Source organism: Lissotriton vulgaris, chromosome 3_1, assembly GCF_964263255.1.
Source record: "Lissotriton vulgaris chromosome 3_1, aLisVul1.2, whole genome shotgun sequence".
NCBI lineage: Eukaryota > Metazoa > Chordata > Amphibia > Caudata > Salamandridae > Lissotriton > Lissotriton vulgaris.
The window spans coordinates 1312354146-1312370344 of NC_141689.1; positions in this window are offsets into that span (position 1 = coordinate 1312354146).

Below are 16199 nucleotides of genomic sequence, written 5' to 3' on the forward strand. Positions count from 1 at the left end.
AGAAAAGATCAGAAGTAATTGCTAGACGTTGATTGTGAATAACATGTTGAAAAAGACAAAATACTAAACTATTATCTCTCATCATTATAGCCACTGTCTATGTAAAAAAGAAAATGCAGAATTCCTGAGGAAGGCAAACGGCCGAAACGCGTTGAAGGGAATATATTCTGTATTTAAGAAATGAAATTATGAATTGTTTAAACTAAGATATTTTATGAATCAATCAGTGTAAAATTACTGTCATGTGTTATATGTAAAAAAAACTTTGTATAAAAATAACAAAAATGTTTTGATAAAATATATAAATGAAGTAAGATATAAGAAAAAATCTATATACTTTTAAAAAATAAAATAGAAACGCTTAACAGAAGCTAGTTGGTGGAAATCAATTTATTGAAAAACAACGTCTTGCTTGCTCAGAAGTAAATGTGCACGTAACCCGGTGTGTACTGTTCATTTTTACAAAAAGTACTATACCTTGCTAGGGTTTATCCTTTAAGGCAGGGGCCCCGATTTTTCAAAATAAAGCCTTAAAGATTATACTTTGAACAATACCACTGGGTTTGGGCTCCCAACGACACAGTTTGCCACAAGCTAATAATAAACAGAAAAATTGCCAATGTCGCTATTTCTAAATAAGACAATTATTTGGTCAAAACATACGGATAAGACAGTATGTTTATTAATCTGACTGTTTATTCTTTTTTATTCTTTTTAAGTTTCAGTTGATCACTTCTATTTTAGTGATTACTTTTTGAATTATTTATACAAATGTAAAAAATCTGGTGTACACAACACAATTAGATTTTTTATCAAAACTCACAACTTGTATTTACAAAAAAGACATTTTGATTCACCATTCAATCCACATTCATTCTCACTCAAACCAATACAAAGACCCACAAAGAAATGTATATAAATCACAAAAAGTTGGAATTTCAATATTCACAACAACAAGCCAATATTTTTAAGCACAAATGTATATACAGTTTATGTTTCTCTTAATTGTTGAATCATTAAGTTTGGCTTGAAAATTTAAACAGGTCTACGCGTTTCGAACTCTTGTAATTTGGGAGTTCTCATCAGGACCAATATCTGTAATGGAAGAACAGAGTTTTTTTAGATTCTGGGATTGCTACTGTTGTGCTGCCTAACCCCTAAACTACAAGTTTCCTCACCTGCCTCGCACTCATCCAAGCCTGGTTGTATTGTTCTTGAAACTCACATCTGCAAGAAGTGCAGGAAAACGAAATCAGAAAAGGATTGCACTACTTAGAACTGATTCATTGCCACATTTGTCAACATTCACCTTCCATACCCACTTACTTGTGAATTCCTCTGATTAGTTTGTGCCAGCCTGGCTCGCCGATTCTATGAAGCAAGAGGGGGGGCAATGCGTGGAATGATTAACTTGTTGATGCTCTCAAGTGAAACTTTTAATGCGCGTTTGAAAAGTAAGCTGGCGCTTACCTTAATGGGCGGGTCAGGCGCATTGTATCGCCTATTGTCTGTTTTCTTTGATTTGCATTCTGTGAACAAACGGGGGATTCTGAATTAACTAAGCGTTCGTTTAAAACATCTTACAAAAGGTGTGTGAATTTACCACCTGCATTCATCAAAAAATTGGCAGAATTTGCCCTTAAGAAAAATTATTTTAATTTCAATGGAGAATTTTTCTTCCAAGTGGGAGGGGTGGCCATGGGTTGCCCTTTTGCTCCAGAATTGGCTATTCTATTAATGGCCAAATATGAAGAAACATTTGCTTACCACAACAATCCCTTTGCACAATGGATAACACACTGGTTTCGTTTCATCGACGACATTTTCTTTGTGTGGAGAGGGTCGGAAGAAGATCTAAAACATTTTCATATGTGGCTTAACAATAGAATGCCATCAATCCAATTCAGTTTGGATCATTCGAAACACAAAATGCCATTTCTAAATGTGGAGGTATACCCCTCCAGTGGAGGTTTAGTGACAACTTTGTACAAGAAACCCACGGATCGAAACAAAGCATTACAGGCCCCTGCCTTAAAGGATAAACCCTAGCAAGGTATAGTACTTTTTGCAAAAATGAACAGTACACACCGGGTTACGAGGAGATAACCGTACCCACATGGCCCTTCAAGGAAAGCTCTGAGTCTATTGTTACTCCCAGGCTTTTCACTGATAGGGACGGGACAGGGGGGGACCTAAGGCAGCCGGCCAGAAGTGTGGTCCCCAACTAGTGAGACTCTTCCCTGGCAGATGTTGGTTCTGGTCCATCCAACCTTGGATATGCAGCAATGTGTCCTGGAATTCAGCAGCTGCATTTTAGGAGTCCAACTTGAAAACCAGCTGAAGATCGTCAGCGTAGTTAAATACAATTATGTTCCTGGCCTTGAGTGAATGGATCAAGGGGTGAATGTACAGATTGAACAGCAGTGGAGACAGGGATGAGCCCTGGGGGACTCCACATGAGGTAGCCAGGTTAGGGGCCGTATAGCTCCCAAGATGTACTGCCTGGATTCTACCTGTCAGAAAGGATTCTAACCACCTATAGGCTGTTCCCCGAACTGTCTGTCTGTACATTGACTGGAGCCCTAGAAGCATCATGTCTTAAAGGCATATGTTCTGCCCAAGTCGCAGAGCTGATTGCTCTCACTAGAGCTTGTAAATTGGCAAAAGGTCTAAAAGAAACAATTTTGACTGACAGTCAGTACGGATTCGGAGTTGTACATGGCTTTGGAGTGTTATGGCTGCAAAGAGGATTTATGACCTCCTCTGGTTCACCAATTCGAACTTGGAAAACTGTAAAGGAATTATTGGAAGCTTTGCAGTTGCCAAAAAGAATTGCAGTTGTAAAATGTGCTGCAAATAATTGGGAGATGATAATGTAACAAAGGGTAATAGATACGCGGATCAATTAGAACGTAACTGTACTCAGAATACTCTGACAATAAACAGATCAATAGAAAGAGGAAATACCGAATGCCACCTTATGTTCACCACCAAATTTGAGACTTGGGATGAAGTGAGACAAATGCAGGAAGAAGTCAGTGACAGGGAAAAGAAAGAATGGAAGAAAGCAGGTTGCTGGAAAACCGATCAAGAGATATGGGTTTCCTGTGATAAAAGACCAGTAATACCAGACTCTTTGCTTTCTCACATGGCTAGGATGTACCATGGACATGTGCACAAAGGACAAGATGCCATGGTAAGAATGTTCAAGCAGTCCTGGTACAATCCCATGTTTAGGTTAATCGCTGAAAGTCTGTGTCAAAGGTGAGTTACCTGCCAGAAACAAAACCAAGGAAGAAAGACTGTTGTCAGTTGGGGAGTAATTGGGAGAGCGGGAGGACATTTTACCCAACTGCAAATTGATTTTATTGAACTACCTCCATGTAACGGACTAAAGTATGTCTTGGTCATTGTTTGTTTTCTTGCTGGGTGGTAGCCTACCCAACGAGAAGGAATGACAGTCTTACAGTGGCAAAATTGTTATTAAGAGATGGGTTTTCCAGTCACTTTAGAATCAGATAGAGGATTGCATTTTAATAATGAAATAATTTGAATAATCTGTGCTGCTTTGCAAATTGAACAGAAATTGAATTGTGCCTACAGACCAGAGGCTTCTGGTATCGTGGAACAAATTAATGGCACAATTAAGTTCAGATTAAGGAAGGTGTGTGCATTCACAACACTAAAGTGGCCAGATGCTTTGCCCCTTGTATTGATGAGTCTCAGAAGTGTACCCGACAAAAAGACTGGATTAAGTCCCCACGAGGTGTTGATGGGTAGAGCAATGAGACAAGCATACATACCTGCAAATATTATGATGAACCTATCTGATGATCATGTGCTGGACTATTGTAGAGAAATGGATAATCTGTTACGTTCTGTGTCTCGCCAGATTGGAGGAGATGCCAAAGCGACATAGCGAGACCAAGCACACAACCTGAATCCTGGAGAGTGGGTTCTAGTGAAGAAGCACATGAGAAAAACATGTCTCGAACCCCGTTGGAGCGGCCCTTACCAGATCATATTGGTAACGACCGCAGCAGTGATGTGTATTGGTTTGCCAAATTGGATACATGCGAGCCATAATCGTCTAGTCCCAAGTCCAATCGAAAGACCAGAAGAGCAGTAACTGAGAAACAGAAATCTACAACCAACTGAGAAAAATCCTAATTTTAAGACTTGCGGTATTCACAGAAGGCATTTAGGAGTCCTAAAGTTAGGAGTCCAAACTTTACTACTACTAAACTGAGAAAAATCCTAATTTTAAGACTTTCGGTATTCACAGAAGGCATTTAGGAGTCCTAAAGTTAGGACTCCTAACTTCTGTGATTACCTAAATGAGTAAGTGTCTTCTGTGAATACCAAAATGAGTGAGTGCCTTCTGTGAATATGAAAATGTTAGTACGTTTAGGATTTTGTCTTAAGTTAGTTCTGTGAATCGGGCCCTATGTGTGTCAAAAAGATATCACAGGGAACAGGGCTAACAATCAAAGATGCCAGCCAGGATGGAAATTATTAGCTATGGGACACATCAGTTTCTGAATAGAAATTTATTATTCCTGCATAAATGCATGTAAAGATCGAGATATGGGACACACTAGTTCCAGAATAAAAATGTATTGTTCATGCATAAAGACAGTTAAAGAATCGAGATAACGGGAAACAGCCTAGTTGTTATAGCGTATTGCTTGATCCCATGGAATTTCTGAATTTAGACCATGGATATGCATGTCCAAAGTAAAAATCCAAAACACTTCCCTGCGCTTCCTGACTGCTTAAGAATCTAGTTCATTTTTGTGGTCAATTTTTTCCAGAATAAACCCTCTTATCTCATCTTCTTTGTGGTTTAGCTCCTTATAGTGTTTAACTAAAGGGGCCATGATTTTATTTGTCTTAATGGCTGACCAATGTTCGGATAAAGCAGTAAATATACTACATTATCAGTTTTGCAGTTGGTAAATGTTTTGAGCTGAATTTCTTTTTGGTGATAAGTGTTCTTGTCCATAATAATGATGGCACAGTTGCAAGCCTTGCAATGGGCACATTTATGATTTCCTGTAATGGGATGTCTGCCACTTATTGTTTTTTGTATGAAGGCAGGTTTGGCTTTTATCCGAGAGTGGACCACTAAATATCTCAGATTTTTGTTACGTCTGTGCGCATACATGGGACGTGGAAGTAAGGTGTTTGATTCAGCGTTGACATTAAGTATATGCCATTGGGCATTGATAATCTGCCAAATTTTTGCATTGAATGTGGAATGCCTGGTCACACAAACCAATTTTGAAGCCTCATTCCTAGTGGTGGTTGTTTGTGGTAGGTGGTCACGGTCAGAGAAGCGATCTCTTTTATACGCTTCTCTTTCCAGTCTCCTAGGATAACCACGATCTAGAAATTTCTGTTTCATGGTTACCGCTCTGAGATCAAAGTCATGTACACCGGTGCAGTTACGTTGAAGACGTAGAAACTGTCCCATAGGGATGCTTTCTCTTTGGCACTTAGGGTGAAAACTCGAGAAATGCAATAATGTGTTTCTCGTGGTGCGTTTTGTGTAGAGGTCCACCTCCAGTGTGGAATCTACGTCTTTGATTTCAATGTCAAGAAACTCTATACTGCGGTCTCAGGTGTTAGCTGTAAAACGCAGGTTGGTTTCACGCAGATTAATCCACTCGAGGAAATCTTTGAGTTTCTCATGGTCATAATTCCAAATAAAAAGATTCTCATCCACATATCGCAACCAATGATGTATCGACTTGTAAAATGGGGCTACCTCATTGTATATGTAGAGATGCCCGAAGTACGCTATATAGATATTTGCCACTGTGGTGTGGGGGCACTAGATGCCCCCATGCTGATGCTTTTGATTTGCTTGAATAAATCCCCATTAAATTCAAGAGTGTTCTCATCAAGTACAATTGTTAACAAATCAATAATGAATGGCATATATCAGTTGATGGAGTAAGTCAAAATGAACCATTCCACAGCTGTGAGTGCTTCTAGCTGTGGAAGGTTGCTATAGAGGGACTTGATGTCTAAGGATACCAAAGGATACTTGATGTCTGTTAAAGGGTAGTCCCTCTATCTTACGTATCATGTCTTTGGTGTCTTTCACATGTGATAAAGTTTTGGGTCCATGCAGACGTAATATTTGATCTATATATTTGGAGATGTGTTCCGTGACAGACCCTATCGTGGTAACGATGGGTCTGTAAGGTAGGCTGTTACTATCCTTGTGGATCTTTGGAACCCCATAGACACTTGCCATTCGGTGAGCGGATATGTTCATATAGTCGCTTTCTTGTTGGCAAATAATGTCCTGCTCTATCGCTTTTTTAGGAAGGGTTTGTATTTTACGTCGGACTCTAGTTGTGGGGTCAGAAGAAATATTTCTATAGTGCATGGGGTTTTTCAGTAGGGTATACATGTTGTCAATATACACTTCGGTGTCTAAAATAACAATCCCACGCCCCTCGTCACAGCTCTTTACTGTGATATCTTTCAGGTTTTTCAGTTTTTTCAATGCTTCAAATTCTTCTCCTTGTAGATTAGGAGTGGGGTTAGGATTAAACTTGGTGGTTTCTTTAAGTTTGGCCATGACTATTGATTCAAAAATGCCTACCTGCTCCAATTTTGGAGTAAAAATAGACACCGGTCGAAGGCCTAATTTCTTGTCTTCATTAATGACCAAACCTGATCTATTTTCCCAAAAACTTTTTAGCCATATTTTACGAAAGAAGGTAGTGATGTCCTGTAAACTTTCAAATTTGTCAGCTTTTGTGTGGGGTACAAATGATAGACCCTATGATAGGAAGGTAATTTCAGATCTCGTAAGAGATTTTTTTGGACAGGTTGAAGATAGGTATAGTTTCTATGTTCGTCAATACTGGGCATTTCGTGTTACTAGGTATTGAGGGTTGTTCGGTGGGAAATCGTTGTGATTGTAATTTGTTTGAAAACTGGACTGGTACCTCGGTTTCCAAGAGCCCCTGTGGGGGCCTCGTCTCTCTAACAAAGGCTAACCTCTGGCTTGTTGGTACCCTGCTCTCTCAGAGTTATAGTTTGTAGTATGTGGACTCAACTCATTATCTGAGTCGGACGTGTCCGAGAACGTAGTGACTTTGCGTCTAGATGGTGCTGGTCGGTATGTCTCTGATTCTTGATATTGAGTATCAGAGTAAAAATGCTCATAAAGATATGGATATGCTTTTTCTTTAGAAAAGAACCTTATATCCTTTCTCAACTTGTTTGTTTTTCTTTTAACTAAATAGTCGCTATAGGACTCAACCTCCTAATTTAACTCTTCAAGCTTTTTCTTCGCTTCATCCACAGCATTGCATTTTTTAATTTTATCTTCCAGTATCGACATTTCTTCTATTAATACTTTGATTATGTCTTTAGTTCTGACAGTTTGTTTATGTCTTCATTATTTGCGTTGGGGTCATGGAGTTTGATGGTTGTCCAAAACTACCTTGGGAACCAACTGGAAGAGCATATTGCTCATCTGTAAAGCCAAAAGATTTTAAAGCTTCCATATTAAGGAATAAGATATTCAACACTCAAGTAAAGGATCAACTTGTGAATAGTAAATAATAATGCCAGAAGAAGTGGATATCAATCAGACAAAGAGAAACAAAAGAAAATAAGGAAACATTGTTAAAGGTTCTATTAAATTGGGAACACTTGATAAATTACTATTATAAGGGAAAAGAACACCCCACGCAGACAGGCTGGGGGTAAATGACTGTAAAGCTAAGGGGCCCCCTGATACTAATGTGAAGTTCACCTAGACAGGGAAATACATACTGTAAACATTCTAGGGCAACTTCATTTCAAAAGAAAAGCCAAAACATGTCAAATAATAGTAGTAACAATAAAGTTTAGAAAAATAGAAAACAATGTTATTATTATATATGGTTTTGTTGAAAATTTAAGAACATGATAAACATAAATTTACTGAGACAATAAATTGTGCAACATACTCACTGCATATATCCATCACACATACATACCACAATCTAATGGTTCAAATTGTCAAAATACATGATAATGTAATTCATTGAATTATATGATAATTAGTCAAAGATAATGACAGTGCGTATAGAGTATAACAGAGAATCCAATTAATCCTATAATTCTCGGTTGGTTTCCAATTTGTCTCAATGCGCATTTCGGCAGAAACCTGCCTTCCTCAGGAGATCCACCTCCAAAATTTGTTCTCTGTAAAAACAATGATATATCACAACCAAATAGTGTAGTGTCTCTACTAAATATACAGAATTTCATTTCACACTATTTCCCTCGGTCTCAAATCAAGACGATCTGCAAAGGCACACAAGAAACTTGAATATTCACACGGTTGTATTGGACATGTGATACTGGCACATTAATACATTTATTTTACACTTAGTAGCAGAGATTATGCTCAGCACAGCAGATTTGACAATAATTGTGTCTTTGATGTAAGTAGGATCTTACGGGGAGAATAGGGTTGTTGCAGGCATGAGCATTCCTTACGGGTGAAACCCTAATGCATGTTGGGAAATGTAGTATTGATGGATGTTGGGGAGGGAGGTTTCAGGAGGAGGAGCGGTGCTCTTTCAATGTGTGGCTAATTATGAAGGGCGTAGCTAAAGCAACCGTGCGCTTTTAGAGCAAGCAGCTGTACTATTGGCTGCCAGTTAAAGCTGAGAAGCAATAAATGTGTGAAAAAGAGCACTTTTTAACATGGTCAGCAGCGCTGGGAGAAGTTGGAATTAAGCTGAAATGGAGTACGGGGCAGCTAGGAATAAGAAGTCACGGTAAGCATACTGTTGTTTGAGGAATTGGGAAGCACAGTTGGTAAATGCAAAGCATGCAGGGTAGATGGGGTGAAGGGTACCATCTAGCGCAGTGACAATGTAGCAAGAAAATATGCAGGGGTGAAATAGGACATTGCAGGGAGCAGTAATTTGTATATATGTTCTGTACTGCGGTATTATTCTGGTAAAAGCTGGGCATATGTGCATGATGCTTTTTGTGATTGAATGGGGAAAACACTAGGTAGAGCCTGTAAAAACACGCAGTATTTATGTTCGGTAATTGGATGAGGAACACAATGATAATATTGATTGTCTCTTTTGAAAATTTGTATTTTAGATATCCCTGATGAAGGAAACATTCCCGAAATGCATTGGATTTTAAATAAACTATTGTGACTGATGGAAACGTCTTACTCTTCTAAATCTTTTCAAAGGGACGTCGAATGTGTAAAATAAATTGAAACCATGGAGTAAATGGTTGAGGAATGCATGGAGTAAATAATTTAAAAGACAATACAAAGGATTAAAATGAAGACTTTGATTCATTTGATGCATCCATGACTGTGCATCTTGTAAAGGGATCTAACCCGGTTCTTTCTTGTTTGATGTATTTCACACTATTTAACATAAAAAATACGATACATTTCACGTTCAAAGAACCTTTAATGACGAGTTAAAAATATAATCTCATAGAAATATAAACATACACATATTAGGAACAGATATTGAAAAAAAGAGTGAAAGAATGGAAAAAAGAGAATGCGTCTAGATATATACTCCTACTCTCGAAGAGGCTTCACAGTAACAAATATTCCTTCCTAAGAGGAACATGGTTTACAGCCAATACAGGTACATTTCTTAATTTACTTAACATGGCACAAAACCTAAGTAGATACAGAACTTACCTGTTGATAAGTATCTCAAAGAATGATGAGACCAATAGTTTGGGTGTAGGTCACAGACTCTATTTAAGCCAGTGGTTTCAAACCAGAGAGGTCCTGTGGGTTTAAGAGCAACAGTGTTTATATGAGCCTGTTGGATCATTTTGGGCCAATTTATGTTGGACTACGTGAAGTCCTATAAATCGGGGTGAAGCCATGCTTATCTGGACAGTGGAGTCCTATTTTTAAATATAATAAAGCTATTTATAAGAAGGGACTAGAAGAGTTGACATGGGAACTATATGAGGTATCTAAGTCCAAATGAAGTATAAACCATATTAAATAAAAGTGGGTCCCCCTAGGATGTTAAATGGACATGCTGGTGTTACAATACACTAAAAGTAGGGAAGAGTGATAAAAAAGCTGGTTTGAATAATATATAAAAGCTTACCAGTATTACAAAAGTTGATAAATGCCATCAATATATTTAAAAACAGCAGACCAAAATCATATATTCTTGTTCCTTAATATGATTGTTATTCCAAACTGCAGTGAACCATGGGACAGAGGAAGGGAAAAAGGAAAGATCACCTAATTATCCACTTTCTAAATGTAATTGATACACAAAAACCAGATAAAAAGGGCATGATAGTTAGAGATAATACCTGATAGCAATGATGGCTGTTATAATGAGAAGATTATGACTCTTCTGGATGCTGAAAAAGTCCTGTAAAGACATGCCATGAAATGGGAAAACATGTGTTTTAGTGGACCACAAAGAAAATATTCCATGTTAGTCATATAAAGTTCAGGACCCTTAAAAAGCTGAATTAATACCTCACGAGAAATATTCCTTTCAGGAGGGGAGAGTTGCTACTCCACTAGATGCAACAAACTGATTTAGGTTCTGAAAATAAGCAAAAATCTAATATTGGCATCCATAGTCAATCCATGACCTATTGTTAAAAAGCATGCTGTGGCCTAATATATGGATTCACCCATCTAAATGCAGCAGGACCGACTAAATAGGAAGAAGCCTGTTTTGTAGGTATTCAGCTGGTGTTTTTATGTGTATTGAAACGTTTACCGCTTCTAAGGACTTTATCTTTTAAGTAGTAAATAAACTGTAGTCCTGTAAGTGCTCAACTGGTATTCTAAACCGTAGGCTAGCCATGCAGAATGTAACACGGGTACTGCTCACAAAGCCCTTTGGTTTTCTGGACATGACATAAATGTCTGCTGAAGAGTACTATTGCTAATCAGGGAGAGGCTACATAAGATGATTATATTCAAAAGCTCAACACTCAAATCCTAGCCTGTGAAACTGACCACAAGAATTATCGAGTTACATGCCCTAAGGCAAACTAAAGCTTATCATTCTATACGGAAACGATGCAGGCAGCTCTAACTGGTGCTAGTCATCACGGATGGACAAAAAATCTCTGTTGACGCCAGAGATAGGACGAGCGCGAACCGAGTGCTTTAAACTCAAACGCGAGTCGGTCAAGTGACCATCTTTATCTATCCCCTCCATGCAACATATGTTTTCTTGAGGTTGATTGTTTAGTGACTGATTAGAATGTATTTTCTCTCATGAGATACATTTTTTAAGATGAATTCATTTGAGTTAGATAAAATTTTAAAAATGCAAACAAAGAGTCTGTGATTATTTTGTCTGATTATTATCATAAATAACTGTTACCTTCAATTTTTTAATTAATTATTCCATCGACCAAGTAGACGGAAACTTGAACAAAAGGGTTATTGTGTAAATTCTCAACTGTTGAAATTTGAACAGCTAATGTATAAATTGGTAATGAATTTGTAAACTTGATACCAGCGCAACAGGGATCTTATCTTGGGTGTATGTGTATGGACCAAAGTAGGTGAAAAATATTGAGTATTTATCCCTGTCCAAATTATTGGGTCTGCGCTGGATCAGTTTCTTAGTAGCAGAGTTATGGTTTAATTATTGATTAATTAGGTATTGGTTATTGAATGTTCGTTATATGTGTAACCTAAAGAGTTAATGTTTTCATTTTATGTTGTCTAGATATACAGGTACAAGAGGTCCCTGAGGAATCCCGGGAAGGAGTTTGTAAGAGTGTGGTAAAGAAATCACACTGCAGAAGTATACTTTGTCTGTTGTGATAATATTGAAAAGCTAGGTAGGGCTGTTGATATTATCTTTAGGGAAATTTACGTGAGAAAGGGGAAAGTTTGTAACAGTGAAGGGTCATCGTTTTTGAAACTTTGGTAAAGGAAGCCGAGAATAGTAACAGGACAACCTTCTTTGTATGTCAAGAGGCCCTCTTGTGATTCCTCGGTGCGATCTTGAGAGGAGTAGATAGATTATTCCAGAACTTGATAGAGAAGTAAGATAACCCTGGTCATTATTATTGCTTGTAGTGTATGAAAAATATCTTTGAAGAGTGAAGAATATCTGTTGATTTAGTGGAACAGACGAAGTAGAATTATCTTTTTATGTTGTTACTAACAGAATTGTGATTAAGAAAAAATCTGAAAAATATTGCTGTAAGCCTTTGTAAAAGGAGGGTCAGTAGCAGGAGTGATACAGATGTCACAAGGAGCCACGCTAATATTGGAGAATACAGCAGGCGTGTAAAGAGCAGATTGGAAAGGGAGGGTCAGTAGTAGGAGTGATACGGATGTCACAAGGAGCCACGCTGGCATTGGTCAGACAGCGGAGGTGAATAGAGAGGTGATTGGGTGACTAGAGTGAGATACGCTGACATTGAACAAGACTGAAAATACTTAGAGCCCCTTTAGGATGGTAGGCGGATTGCCCCCGCCAGGCCGGCAGTAGCCACCGCCAGCCTGGCAGGGGCGATCCGCCCCCCATCCATTCAGGAATGACCCCCGCCATATTATTATAGCTGCGGGGTCTGCGGCGGATGGAAAGACTGTCAGCCGCTTTTCCGCCCCGGTCGCCTTGCGACCGGGCGGAAAAGAGTTCTATATGGTGGCGGTGTCTATCAGACACAGCCAGCCAAATTAGAATGGGTATTTTCCAATGCCTTTCCATGGAGTCTGCTTTGGGGGCCCGTTGCGGGCCTCCAAGGACTCTGGGGGGTGGGGGGTGCACATAGGTACCCCCCAGCATTTCAAAGAACAACGTGGCAGGCACCGCGCGGTGCCTGTCACATTGTGCTTTGAAATGCAAAACAAAACATGTATTTTTACCATTGAGGCGGCCGGTGCTTTCAGCACCGCCCACCGCAATGTTAAAAATACAGGATGCGCCCGCCACTGTGGCGGGCGCATCCTAATTTCCCCACGGGACCCCGCCCTTATAGCGGGCGGTCCCTTTCTATGATGGGATGGCGGGCGGACAAACTCTGCCCATCATCCTAATGGGCCCCTTAGTTTATTAAGATTGGTTAGTTAGTGTGAGACGCGCTGGGATAGGATAAAAGTTGATGACTAGGAAAAGAAGAATACAGAAAAGGTTTGGTGCTTTGACCGATTATGACAAGGGAGGGAATTCCTATTCCCCCATCAAAAATGCCCACATCTTATATGATGATGGAGCGAGGGTATCATACGTGTGTTTGGTTAGAAAATTGGATGAAATATATAAAAGATGATGGAGTGTTAGCTTTTCCTGAGTTTCGTATGTTCAATGTCAGGATTTTACAGAATTTGGGAGACAAAATGAATTCTTTAGAGCCAAATCCTTGACTAACACAAAATGAAGCATTGGAAGAGTGGGAAACAGAAGCATTTGAGAAAGAGAAGGGCGAGGTGGTAGAAAAAATAGAAGATTTTTTTAGGGTTACCCATATGAGAGGCGAGAGGATCAAATGAAAAGATGGAGAAAAGCTGTAGTAACTGCAGGATTATACCCAGTTATGACAGTAGAGGGTCAAACAGGAGCTAAATGCAAATAAAAATTGAAATAATTAGAAGCGTCTAGAGAAGGTTTGGATGAAACTGATGATGAATTATTAGAAGAAATGATGATAAAAAGACCTTTCTCTGATCTTAACCTTGCCTCCTGTGGCTGCGTCTCCCCTAGGGGCTAACCTTTTCTTCATATATATATTGCGAATATGTATATCACACTAAGAGTTGATATATCATCAAGCAATGATTTGAATAACCGGGTGCATCTGGATTTATGATGTTTCTTGTGTTTATCTAGCATTGGTCTTGCACATTGTTGAAACTGTTTTAGGAAAATGTAACAGGCTTGCTTCATTCTCTCTTATTTGTTTAGCCAATTCAGTGACTTGAGGAGTTAGTGGGGTTATATTTACTATTTGCCTCCCCTGAATGCAGAAGCCCTGACAGTACCCATGACTATTGGTTCAGTGATCCCACTATTTGGGGAAAATTGCAATTTACAGAAAATACCTACCTTAGCAGTCCCAAGAAGTAGTGTCAGGAGTAACATAATAAAAAAGGTGGACTTAATAATACCTTGTTGAATCTACCGGTTGGAGATCTAATGACTGTTTTATGCTCTTACAAGGAGAAGTACTCAATTAGAGCTGAGGAAATTAGGTCAAATTATCACTCCAATAGCTGGGAGTTCGACGGGTCCCTCTCCAGAAGAGCTCAGTAATTGGGTAAATGAGTTAACTAAAATGGATGCACAGCCTACGATTGTGAACGTGAGTCAATTAAAAGTAGATCTAGAAGAAATGATTATTGGAACGATAAGTCCAGATAGATTGGGGACTTATAATGATGAAGAGTTGTTGTTTTTGTGTAGGAGCATTACTTGGAGAGCAAAGAACTTTCACAAAAAAATTGTCAGAAGTGGCTAGTGAATTTGGTGTCAATTTTGAAAAATCAAAGGTGTTACAGAAGACGTATCGCATGGCTTTCACTGACAAAGATTTACAGAGTTTGAATACGTCAGGGAAGAGATTGCAGATAAAAGAATTGTTGAATATCTTAAAGAAATGGGGAACAATAGAAAAATGGAGAAGTAAATGGGTGAAAAAGAAGGAAGAAACCAGTGGAAAGGGAACATCTATGTTTCCATTCAACGAAACTGAGCAGGTAGAGAGAGTTTGGCCCATGAGGGAAGTTCCAGGTGGAGGATATGTTCATGTGCCTTGGACTAGACAGGATATATTGTCATTTACCAATGATTTTCTCAGATTGCGAGAGAGACCGGATGAGTGGTATAAGCAAGTTTGCTTTTTAATCTAATCTGAATTTAACCTGAAATGTATTTTTTATTGTAACACTGCTCAAGTTTGTACATTGGTATAATTATCTCCGCTCTCTTTTTATAAAACGTTTGTTGAAATGTACTTTTTATGGTTCCTAAAAATGTATGGCAACCGAATAAAAGATATATGATGATGATGATGATGATGAATTCAGGTGTTGCTTTTCTTCAAACTTTTCTTTTCTGTGTGTTTCTTTAGTATCTGTGGAGATGGAGAAAATGTGTTACATTTTTTTAAAATTATTTATGTTTATTTTGTTGGGCTCTGCTAGCTAGTTTGTACTTTGTTTTCTATTCATTAAGGTTTTCAGTCATGTTTTAAATTAATATACTTACTTTTCATCTTTTTTCTTTGAAGTGCAGATGTTGTGTAGGTGTTCTTTATTTTCTTTTTCTCTGTAGAAAACAGAGTAGAAATAAAAGACATGTTTTAGTTATTTGTTTTTCAAATACAGGTTTGAAGATTTAGATTTACGTTTTGGATATATATTAAGGTGGTAGTACTTACTTTAGATAGGTGTAGCTGGTTTTTTATTGAAGTCAATCAGTTTTCTCTCAGCAATCCAGCACAGTATCCCCTTGCTTTTCCTTGGAGGTTTTGATTGAAATTTTAGCTGGTTTCATTCTTCTTTTTATAGCATTAGTTTAACTGTTTCTGAAAGTTTATTGGTTGTTCAAATTGATAGCTTTTTCTTATTTGTTCATTTGAATTTTATTAATTGTTTTGCTAATTGTTTTCCTTATATGGTTGACGCCAATTACTATTTTTTTCTATGTGTAAGGCAATTTTTTTCTATGGGTAATGCCATTTCTTTCTGATTTAAAGTCAAAGAATATTTAAAATGTGCAGTAAGAAATGTTTTACTATTTGCAATGTTGTTTATGTGTTTAAAATTGTTTGTTTGATGTAAATGTTTATTTTTAAATGTTTGCAATATTTATTGTATGCTGTATTTATTTTATAAAATAGTTTATGGTTATTTGTGCTGTGTATAATATTTGTTTTTAATTAGAAAGTGAATTTTTCATGTATTTTGTGAAGTTGATAATCTTTAAGTGACGATATATTTGTATTATATATTTTGGTGTTCGATATTTTGGCTATGTTTCACGTTAAGAATTGTAAGTCAATGTTTTTTACATGCGATAATATTGTAGGTCGATAATGTTGTAGTCGATATGTTTTTCTATCGATATTGTGGTATCGATATTTTTGTGTTTTCTTGTCTAAGTATTGGGAGTCAATATTTGTGTAGTCGATAATTTGTCACCGATAAATTGTCTAGTCGATATTCGGTCTGTCGAGGTTATGTC